The following is a 7000-nucleotide window of genomic DNA, read 5'->3' as shown; positions in this document are numbered from 1 at the left end:
TTTTATTAATGAGGCAAATAAACAATTACACATGAAAACGGGGCATCTGTTTATTTTGTACAGTAAATACATGCTCAATTTCCATGTTTTAAAATGATGTTTTTCTTGTCTATTTAAAAGGGAATTCAATGAAGGTGAAAGAGGTCAGATTCATAAGTGTGGAAAGTAGCATTCTGTTTATCCACAGAGCAGGCGCTGTAGTGGCAGTGCAAACTTCTCCCACATCCACTACTTGCCACCCTGTGCCATGCTGAACTGGAAGCTGCACTTCTAGACGAGAGAAGGTAGTTCATTCCAGCATCAGTGATTCGATTCTGGGTCCCTCTGGACACTTCTCCACCAGAAGGGCTGGTTGGAAAACAAGAATTTCTTTTTGCAAAAAATGTTGCTGTTTTGGAATTTGTTTTCATTCTACATTGGAACAAAGCTGAGGTCTTTCAAAATTTTCCATGGGGGTGGGAAGAGAGAGAGAGCACTTAAGCCCAGAAGAGCCAATAACTGAGTGGTTAGGGTCTGCACCTGCAGCAGAAGAAATCCTAGTTCAAGTCTCTCCTCTGAATCAGGCTACCAAATCAGTCTCTCTCTCTCTCTCCATTTCTGCTGTTGGACCTGTTCCCCTTTATATAAATAAATATTCATGGGTCCAGAGAGAGACTCAGGTAGGGCAGAGTAGGGACTTCATGGAGGTGAGTGCCCTAGGCTATTGGCTATATTCTCTCTCTCTGCTTTTGAGCATAAATTCCATCCTGGATCTGAGCAACCTTCCCAATAAAAGTTATGTCAAAACCAATATGGTCCTGGGAAAAGTCAGTTTTGATGAATCGGCATTTTCTGATGGAAAACATTTCAATGACAATTTCTTGACCAGCTCTGTCCACAAGCAACTGAACTTGGCTTACCGACTCTGGCTGGATTTGACGAAGTAACTCAAAAGAAAAAAAGATTTGTGCTTCTCGCCATCAGTTCTCTGAACCATCATGACTCTAACTCACAAAGCTGGATTTGTAAAGGGGCTTGCTGTACGAACTAAGCCATTGTCTGGTCATTACAGAGCAGATGCTGTTCGCATTGCACAGCTTTCATATGAGTAAATATATGAAATGATCTGTTTGCTAGGGATTCAGGGATATATTGTTACTGCCAGGCGATGGCATCAGAGATTTTCAGAATCATCATGATGATCTTCTAACCTGAGCTCCAGCATGAGGAGGACAGATAATGTTAGACCATAATTCCTATATCAAGCCCTGTGATAGGGGGAAGCTCTTGTAGAGCTAGGAGCTAGAAAAGAGAGCTGATTGGCTGGATGGGCTGTCAATCACCCAGAGAGACAGATGAGGGACTTCCTTTCCTTACAAAGGGTTCTGGGTAGAAAAGCCCTCTATAAAACTCCCTGGCTTCCAGCTGTGCATTAGAGAGTCTGGGGAAAGAATCACTTAGATGGATTTGGGTCTGCTGGAGCTATGGTATGGAAGGGTTTTTTATTATTATTTGAAATCTTGCTTTTTTTTTTTTCCTGTCTCTCTTTAAATCTCTTTGAACTGGGTCTTGCTGCTTTACTGGATAATCCTGCTGCTTTTTGCTGCTACAAGCCCAGAATTTGTAGCTGAGCTACTGTGGGTTTTTTTTTTTTTTTCCTCTCTTCTCTTTTGGTGGGTCAGTGAAAAATCAAACCCATTTTTGTTTTTAACAAGATTCCTTTATCTGTTTTTACTTGGTGGACAAAAGCTAGCCATCATGCAGCCAAACCAACAAACTTCTTGGAGATCATCTGTGAAATGGGCTGAGCTTTGTTAACTTCCTACAGATAGCTCTGTATGTCAGTTAGGGACATGTCACAATCTCACGCTCAATCAACATCTACAGAGGCTCTCCAGACATATCTGCCTGTGGGCACAAATTCTCCTGAAGCAAACCTTGGTGGTTTTACACACCTCTTCTCCCCTTGATGCCATGTATTAATGTATGATGCATTCCATCTGTGTAGAATGGCAAAATGCCACGTCTGTGGTTTCCAGTGGGGTTTGAAAGAGTCTGTTAGAGGTGTTTGTCCTCCTTTATTAATGGTATTTTCTATAGACTTCTGTTTCTCCGATCTGTGGCTTGCATTTCACCTCCTTTTTTGTTGTTCCTATACAGAAAACATTTTTGTAGTGTTAATGTATCTGGAACTGCAGTAGAAGCAGACTTCAGAACCCCAGCTTCCATTTCTTGATATCAAGGAACCTACAGAAAACAGGTGATTGCAGTTTTTTTTTAATACATACATACATACATAAATCAGAGGACTAAAAGGGAGTATTTTAAACCACATGAAGGGCGTGTTGTCTAAATCCCAGGAGGCATTAAGGACAGAAATAATCAATAATGTTCTGTTGTAAAATCACCTGTGTGGCTGAGTAGCAATGCTCAGCTGCCACCAGGTTGCAAGGGTTGTGTTAGATTAACACCAGTTCTTGTTCAAGGAGATAATGTTGATTATTATGGGTCCGAAGTTTAAGCTGTATTTCAGTGCCGGGTTTTGTTTTGGTTACTTACGATTTAACTATTGCCCTGCATTTTGGAGCCCGAAATACAATAATATTGTGCTAATACCAATAACTGGCTCTTATACAGGACTTTTCCTTCCTAGATCTCAGGGTGCTTTTCAAAGGAGGTCGGTATCATCATCCTCATTTGACAGATGGGGGAAACTGAGGCACGGGGAGGGGAAGTGAGCAGGCCACCGGCAGAGCCAAGAATTGAACCTAGGTGTCCTGACCCCCAGTCCAGTGCCCTGCCCACAAGAAAGCAAAGCTGGCAATGTGCAGAGGGACAAATTCTGGTTTAGTGACACCAGTGTAAATCTGGTGAAATCATTGGGATTACTCCAGATTAACACTAGGGTGAAAGAGACAAAATCGGCTTAGAATGTTCCACTGGTTCTGGTGAGTAAAGCATAATAAAGAGTGTAAATGAAAGCTGGGCTTCTGGTTAGGGCAACAGCTCAGGGCTCGGACAAGCCAGATTCAATTCCTGCTTTGTACCAGACTTCCTGTGTGACTCTGGGCTAGCTTCATAAAAGGTCTGAAGGGCCTAAATCTCCCAGCCAGGCCCCACGGGAACTCTCCGAACCCTGCTGAGCCCTGCACAGGCCTCAACTTGCTTGGGGCCTACATCTTTGCACTAGAAGTTCCCTAGGAGCCTATGTTACTGCTGCTGAGCATGCGCACTGCAGCCCCCTGCCAGACATCGGCCTGTCTAAGCCCCTGAAGCGAGGGAAGATAGGCAGAGGGACGTCTACCCCAGCTGTGGGGTCTGCTCCGGCCGGTGAGGTCTGAGCATGCCTACAGGATCAGGCCCCACACAATGGCCCAGAGGGAAAGGAAGGAAGGCAGACGATGATAATGACGACAACCGCCTCTCTCATAGCTTTGAGCCCCGTGGTTAGGGTGCTCCCATGGGATGTGGGAGATCCCTGGTTCAAGACCTGCCTCCAGCGGGGGGAAGCAGAGATTTGAACAGGTCTCTCTCACTGGTGCTAACGTGAGTGGTCTAACCACTGGGCTGGGGGAGATCCCTCAGGCTCTCCTATTTATCTGTTTTGGATAACTAATGAGACAGTGGGCTGAGAGAGTGGCTGTGTAGCCTGGTGGTTAGTGCACTCACCTGCGAGGTGGGGGAGACCCAGGATCCAGTCCCCCTGCTCCAATGACTTCAAGTTGTCTAGCCACAGTGGAAGAGCTTCATCAGGAGAGAGGGAGGGGGATCAGAATATCCCATAGCTCAGAGGATGGGTGACCCTTATCCCCCTGGGGTGGAGGGGGGGACTTGAATCTGGGTCTCCTACATCCCAGAAGAATGCCTTAACCCCTGGGCTAAAAGCTAGAAGGGACATGGTGCTGCTTGCCTCTGAGAATCATAAGCAGATGGAGGAGCCTCCCGGCCACCCAGCCTGGCATGCCGATCCCGGCAAGGGGTGAGGCTCAGCACATGCCCAGCTCTGGTTCCTGTGAATCCTGGTCTGAGGTGCCGATCTCTCCCCATTCAGTGTCTAGGGAGCCTGGGCGCCGAACCCTGGCTTTGTGAACCCCAATGACTTTTTTCCCCCTAGGTTCACACATCAAAAAGTTTGTGAATCTAGCCTTTAGCCTCTGTGTGCCTCAGTTTCCTCTCTGTAAAATAAAAATAGCAGCATTGGCCTGCCTCGCAGGGGGGTTGTGCGGATAAATGTGTTAAAGATTGTGAGGGGCTCTGATGATATGGTGATGGGGGGCCCTCGATAGAAATGGTAGATATGAAGCCTCTGTGTCTAAAATGAATTCATTTGCAAAGGTCTCAAGAGCTCTAAGGGACAGGTAAGGATATTCTCATGTGATAGTTATGTTAACAGCAGGAGAAAAAAATTCAAAAGCGCCCAAGTGATTTAGGACCTTACGTTCCATTCCCTTTCCGTGGAACTCTAGGCACCCAAGCTACTTAGGTGCTTTTGACAATTGTATCCAGCATCTGTCTAGGCTTCTGCCCAAAGGCTGGTATTTTCAAAGGAGCCTATGGGAGTTAGGTGCCCTGATGTCTGTTGTGATTTGTGCCAGGCTGCCAAGGGGCTTTGTGATAGCCAGGAAAAGCTAGTTTGGGACCACCCTGATCACACCCACTTCCATCATCAGAATGCCCCCTGTGGATTACGAAAATGCCTTCACTGCCCTCTGCAAGGGCAGGTCAAAGATCACAGCACCACCTCTGCATCTGGGGAGTGGGGGGAAAGCCCTCTGTGCCAGGGTATTCCTGGGGGATGTAGGGGTGCCCTTGCAAAGAGATGTATCCATATACACTTAGAGGACCACTAGATGGTGCTCTGTTGACTCCTAGGTAAATGGCGCAGTGTCTGTAAGTTAGCCAGTTAAATAAAGTTGTCTGGATACCAAGAGGGATTCAACTAGTTGAACAGGAGTGCCAGCTTTCCCCTGCCCCTAACTCTGCCCCAATCCTTTGTCTGGCTTGTTTAGATTCCAAGCTTTTTGGGGCAAGGACTGTCTCAACTATGCACAATGGGGCCCGGTCTCAGGGCCACAGTACAAGTGACATATATAGAATACAAATTCAACGTAAGCAATAAACAAAGTACCTTAGGAAAGCATGTTTAAATGACTTTTCATTCCTGTTAGCCCTCACAGATAGGAGAGAGGGAGCTACTGTCTTCCCTTCAAGGGTAGATCCTCCGCTGGTTTGAATTGTCATAAGTCCCGTGAGCTATACCAGCTGGACATCTGCCCCTAAAATTTCTCTCTCAAAATCTACAACCGCAGGCTCTGATTCATCAAACACTTGCATGCCTGGCTTTACTGGTGGTATAATCATGTCTAAAGTTTGGCACATGTAATCGGCGAACAGGTTTAGAGCCTAATTTTGCCAAGCGTTTGGCACGCAGTTTATATGACCAATGCCTGCAAAATAAAGCAGGGCTAGAGATTTAATTGCCACCTTGGGCCATTCACACTAAGCTCTAGTGACAAGTTGGGAAAGCTCATTTATAACGTCTTTTTACAATTGTGCTGACGGTGCAGTAATTTACAGTTACAAGCAAGACACCTTTGCTAAGGTTGCAAGCCGCATTCATCCACTTATTTCCCCTCTTGCTTTCATCACTCTTTTCGTTCTCAGTTGAAGCGTTAAACAGCCTTGACTGCAGCTAGCTGGTAACCAGCAGAAAGTGCCATCCGTTCAAAGCGAAAATAGTGAGCCCCCCCCCCCCCCTCATTTCGTAGCACATCTGTGGTCCCTTGTGTCTACGTATCACCACTGCCCAGCAGGTCTGGCCAAGAAAAGCACAGGGAAGAAAAATAAATGTGTTGACAGTTGGGCTCTTGCAAATGAGTCTTGGTCTGATGCAAACCAGAAAAGAACGAGCATCTGAGACAGACACAGAAAGTTAGGAAAAATAAAGAGCGCATACAATAGTCACACTTGTGGGGCAAAGGTCTGAGGTTGTTCCACCCAAGAAATGTTAGCTTATACCACTTATGTAGGCAGATTTCCTGTCTAATGCTACTAGAGGCAATATGTGGGCACAGTCTAATCTACCGTGGTGTGTGTGTGTGCATGCGTGTGTGTGCGCGTGCGTGTGTGTGCGCATGCATGCGTGCACGTACAGAGCTATTTCAGCGGAATGTCGTAAGGCCTTGGTTTTGAAGGCAGGCTTCTTGCACTCACATACAGAAATTAGATCACCCTAGCTATGGCTCTCAGACCTGTAGAAACATTTTGCATCCTGAGCACCATAGTTAGGTTGGCCTAACCCCACCCCAATCCATAGATGCGGCTTGGGTGACAGCTTAGTTCTTCCATAGACCTAGTTACTGCCTCTCAGAGAGGTGGATTAACTATTTCAATGGAAAAACCCCTTCTGTCGATGTAGGAAGCGTGTAAGTTACAGTGGTCAACTTGCAATGCCAGAGCTGTGCTGTTGTAGTGGCTGGTGTTGTGTTCATGGCCTATGACTCGACACTCCGCTCTCCAGTACTGTGGTAGAAATCAGAGGGTACTGATTTAGGATTGCATAAAATAGTATTCTCTCTAGGTACTTGTTTGGACAGCAAAAACAGTAGAAAGTAGAGCTGGCTGGAAAAAAATCAAATTTTGAAATTTTTTTTGATGAAAAGCATGTGTTTTTTTGGCAAAACTGTTTGCAAAATATGTCCCCAGTTTTTAATCAGCCTTTTTAGAAAAGCTCCCTCATCAGCGCTGGCTAGCAATCAAGTGGTGAGAGCCACACCCTGACATGCAGAAGACCCAGATCTGATTTTGCCCAAGAAACCAGGGCAAGCAAAAGAGGAAAATGCTGCATTTTGGTGCTTCAAGCTTCACTGTGCTCAATGCAGATGACTCCAGCTAATTGAGACGCGATGAAGACGTGCTTTAAAAAGAATTTGTTCCCACTTTCCAAAAGCGAATGATCATGGTCCAGTTGACTCAGGTTCATGACCATGGACCAAGGCTTCACAAGGGCAGGCTGGAAAGT

General features: G+C 46.0%; 1 long non-coding RNA gene across 1 annotated transcript in view; it reads left to right on the top strand.

The window, feature by feature from the left end:
• Positions 1–1422: 1422 nt before the first annotated feature.
• LOC137152911 (uncharacterized) overlaps positions 1423–7000 on the top strand; it is a 67102-nt gene continuing 61524 nt past the window's right edge. Inside the window, exons 1-2 of the long non-coding RNA XR_010919657.1 lie at positions 1423–1466; positions 2140–2239. This is a non-coding gene — a long non-coding RNA (uncharacterized lncRNA). The remainder of the gene's footprint in view (positions 1467–2139; positions 2240–7000) is intronic.

Source organism: Emydura macquarii, unplaced genomic scaffold, assembly GCF_026122565.2.
Source record: "Emydura macquarii macquarii isolate MOO-44397 ecotype Brisbane River unplaced genomic scaffold, CSIRO-AGI_Emac_v2 contig_1230, whole genome shotgun sequence".
NCBI lineage: Eukaryota > Metazoa > Chordata > Testudines > Chelidae > Emydura > Emydura macquarii.
This window is presented reverse-complemented; position numbering and strand designations above follow the sequence as displayed.